This window comes from Cannabis sativa, chromosome 3 (assembly GCF_029168945.1).
Source record: "Cannabis sativa cultivar Pink pepper isolate KNU-18-1 chromosome 3, ASM2916894v1, whole genome shotgun sequence".
In the NCBI taxonomy this organism is placed as follows: domain Eukaryota; kingdom Viridiplantae; phylum Streptophyta; class Magnoliopsida; order Rosales; family Cannabaceae; genus Cannabis; species Cannabis sativa.
Window position 1 is genome coordinate 9,443,353 of NC_083603.1, and position 4,991 is coordinate 9,448,343.

Consider the following 4,991-nt stretch of genomic DNA (forward strand, 5'->3'; position numbering starts at 1 on the left):
GAAAAAAAAAAAGGTTTTTCTTTTATCATATTTTATAGTTTTTTTATTATAATATTCCTATCAAGTATCAGTTCTATTCCATTACAAGTCATCGAGCCCGTAACTCTAGTCCCGGTTTTTTATTTCTGATTCAGTCCATAGGTTGGTCCTTAAATTTAGAAAGAATACATAAACATACTATAGAAAAACAGAACTAGAATAAGAAAGAGTTGACTTCAAATTAAATTGAATGAAGAAATAAAATAGACTCTTATATAGAATATTGTTTCCAAATATATAATCAAATTGAAGCCTTTCGATAAAGGCACGAAAGACCTTATTTTATTTTAATAATATTTAAGTAATTAAATACCTCATGTGTATAATTGTGTACATATTAGTAATATAAGTTGATACTTAATACTTTCATCCAAAAAAAAAAAAAAGTTGATACTTAATATTGGTTTATTAACAGAATAATAAATACTAAAACAGAAGTGAGGTTTGGAGATTTTACTCCTAAAATTTCAATTTTTAAGAATTATACTTTGTACAATGTCTCTATTTTAAATCAAGTGTATATATGTGTCATTTCTGATTTTCATTTTCCCATTCAATATTTTCCACCTAACTTATTAATATGATTTTCATTGCTTTTTATATTCTAATTAATAATTAAAGAATTCTTCTTTAACTTTATTTATTTTGGTTTTTGAACCATATAATTTTCAAAGATGATAGGGTTTCAAAGATGTTAATGATGCTTATGGTACATATTGACATCATCTTAGATAGAGTGGCCAGCACCAAAATCTTTCCATGTCATGTTATAGCAGATTAATTATTAAAACCCAGCCCCACTCTTAAAAGTCTATAGCTAGCTATATATATATATATAGTAAATTAATTATTAATCAATGTAATACATAATATTTGTATGTATATGACCCCCTGTATATATAGCTGCAAGGCTATATTATTGGCATCACATCAGCATGCATGATAGTACATATTCTCATCATCTAATATTTTAGAAAATGCTAACGGCACCTAATTAAGTTCCAAATCAAAAAGTGTGATATTATTATTAGTATAAATTAATTAATATTAAATTTTATATATTTTAATTTAATAAATAATATAAAAAATATTAATTACTAAAAAATACTATTTTTATTAATTAATTAATTAAATTTACCTCTAATTTTATATTTAATTGAAACATACCTCTTTTTATATATATATTGTACTTAAAATACCCTGACATAAGAGAGTTACATTGAGAGTATTTTGAAGTGACAGTAGAAAATTGGTACGATGTCAAAAAAAAAAGTAAACATAATAGACTTTAAAAAAGAGAGTAAAAATAAAAAAGAAGAATATAAAAAAGTATAAAGTATAATTTCTCCTAAAATATAATATATTATAATATGATGTTAGACATCTTAAAATACCCAATAATAATATTTTATTATTTTATGTTTAAGCCTAACTATATAATATTAAAAAAATTTATGGTACTTTACCAAGATTACAACGATACACTCTTTTTGTATTTTTAACATTCAAATTAAATTTTAATTTTTTATACGATAGTTTACAGCATAATTATTTAAATTAAAAATAAAAAATAAATAACACATCAAAAACAAAAGTTCTCATCAGTTGCACTTTTACTTTTTTTTATTTTTTTTTATTTTATAAGTATGTGAAATAAATTATTTGAACCTTATTTTCTGTATTGTAAATTATTCTAAATTTCTCTAAACTTTGTAGAGTGTCTTAAAAATAACTACAATATACATAAAAAAAAAAAAATATTGAGATTATAACTATTCAAATATTAGAAACATAATAAGAGTGCATTAGTACATCTATTTTCAGGGAATATACCGTAAAACCACTTGTTAGTATTATATATATGTATATATATGCATGATCGATATAGATTTAGAAAGGGCCGACTTTAAAATATAATGTGTCATAAGAAAAAAAAAATTGGACCCTTCTTTAAAAGAAAAAATAATAATTTTTAAAATCAATAAAAAAAAATATATATAATTTTAAAATTGAATTTTTTTTCAACCTGTGTGTTAGATGGGCCCTAAACATAGGCTTAATACGCCTATACTTAGAGTATGAATATAGGACATTTGTATAGTAAGAGTACGTGTGCTTTTTACTATTATAATCTAAATTAATTTTATATAATAGTGTATATTATAGTTTTTTTTTTTTGAAAATATATATTATAATTATTTAAAACATTTAAATTTTTAATACTCCAAATAATTTATAATGTCAAAACTGATTCCAAAATAACTTATTTCATACAAGTATAAAATATATTTCAAAATAAAATGTTGTGATTTTATGATTATAAATTATTTAAGATGCTGTTTGGTAACACTTTTCTTTTTCAATTTTTTAATCACAAAATGAAAGTAAAATTTTTGTTTTTAAAAAATTTATTTCTGAAAAACAAAAATGTGTTCTGTAACAACTTTTGTTTTTCAATTTTAAAAATAGAAAACAAAAATGCGTTCTGTAAAATTCACTTTTATTTTTATTTTTTGATTTTATTTAAGTTGGGTCTAGGTCCGGGGTCAGATTCGGGTTTGGATCAGAAGCCGGGTTCAGCGCCAGGGCCATGGGGAGGAGATTTGGTCCGGGTCTGGTCGTAATCCAAAAGATTGATTATGAAAAAAAAAAAAAAACTGTTTAAAAAAATATTGAAAGTGATTTTTTTTTTTTTTTTAAAGTTTTGATTTCTAATTATAAAATTGAAAAGTAAAAACAGTTTTATAGAACATGTTTTTGAAAAATATTTTCACTTTTCCACTTTTAAAAACAGAAAACTGATTAAAAAAAGTATTACCAAACGCCACCTAAAATTTTCATGTTGTACGAGTTTCTAAATAACTAGAATGTGATCTACACTTTCATATTAGATTGTAACTAATTTTATACTGTTGAAAACATATAAAAATTAAAAGGGTAAATTGCCGCATAAATACCTAATGTTTTAGATTTTATACACTTAAATACCTAATGTTTATTTTTAGAGGCAAAAATACCTAATGTTACAATTCTCTTACACCGTTACTACCACTTCCGTTAACTTATCATAAATATAGACACGTGGAGGGCTCAAATGCATTACATTTATTTTTTTCTTTTAAAATTTAATATTCTTAATATAAAAAACTAAATACTATTTATTTTTTATTATTATTTTTATTTTTAAAAAAAAAAAGAGAGATGTAATACTAAATTATCATAGCTGAGTGAACTAGTGCAGTATATGAAACATGATTATCGAATTGAAGTGTCAATATCATGTGAAAATTGTTATGAGAATTGGTTTTTTTTTTGGGATAAGTAGCATTTAGTTTCTGATATTAAGAATATTAAGTTTTAAAATAAAATAAAAATAAATGTAATGCATCTGAACCCTCCACGTATCTATATTTATGAGTTAACGGAAATAGTAGTAACGGTGTAAGAGAATTGTAACATTATGTATTTTTGCCTTCAAAAATAAACATTAGATATTTAAGTGTATAAAAAATAAAACATTAAGTTTTATGCCGTAATTTACCCAAATTAAAATGATTGTTTTGAAGCTTATATTTTTCATACCATAAATTATTCATAATTCTATATAGTTTATTATTCCCATCTTAATTAACCCTGTTTTTTTCTTTGCTTTCTACAAGTTCGAAAAGTAAATTCATGCACCAACTTTATTACTGGATGATGAAGATTCCTACACGTATTAAATTAATAAATTATTTCTGAATTCAAAAAAAAAAAAAAATTAATAAATTATTTCTAGTGGTCTCTATTTAAATGTGTAGACAAAATTCCAAATTAGAGGCACAATTATATTTTTAGGGACACGATTTTGTTTATTGTACTTTTACGAAATGTATTTCGTGATGTACGGCAGCCGTTAAATGGGAGAGTTATTTGATCTGAAGGCTGCAGTTGATCTAGGAGAAATTAAAGTTAAAAAATGGTAACGCACCTTGAGACCCATTATTACGTACCCTGAGAGGCATCTAATGTATTTCGTACATCACAGAATACATTCTGTGAAAGTACAATAACAGGACTAAATCGTATCCCTATATTTTTATTTTTAATTTTATTAATATCACTTTCTTAAATATATATATATATATATATGTATTGATATAACTTTTATTCATAACCAAATTTAAAAAAAAAAAAAAAACTACTTATAATTAAATAACATATAACCTATTAATAATTACAAAATCAATTATAACTAAAATATAATTTTCTTTACATTAACACACCAAATTATAATTTTCTTTTTTTAGAAAAACTAACATTTTAGTGATAACACAATATTTTCTAATTATATATTAATTTCCTTGTAACTAAAAATAAAAACAGTACAATAGTGGGAATAATGAAATATATTTTGTGCCATTTTCATTAGGTTGATGATTATGTCTCGTCAACCTATCAAATTCAAGTAATTGTATATAACTAATGAAGATGATGTTTTGATTTGAATGAGTTGTTGAATTTTAATTGGTTGGGGTAACAGTTAGTCATCATTTAAACATGCATCTATTTAGAAAACTCAACGATCACTACAAAAAATTACTATTTTTAGTGATAATTTTTTAGTCACAACATAATTCTTTTTGTGATTAAATATGATTTTTAGTCACAACAAAATATTACTTGTGACTATAACATAGTATTTAGTTACAAATTGTCACTAATTTAGTTTAGTCATAACAAGTATTATGACTAAAAATACATTTAGTCATAACAAATTGTAATTTTGTGACTAATACTTTTAGTCACGGACCTTTTAGTCACAATATAGGAATCATGATTTATAATTAGTCACAATCTTTTTACTTTTAGTCACAAATTTTATTATAATTAAAAGTAAAAAATTTTGTAATAGATAATGCTAGTTCTTCATAAATTTGACACTACTACAAAATGCATATGTGCCAATTATG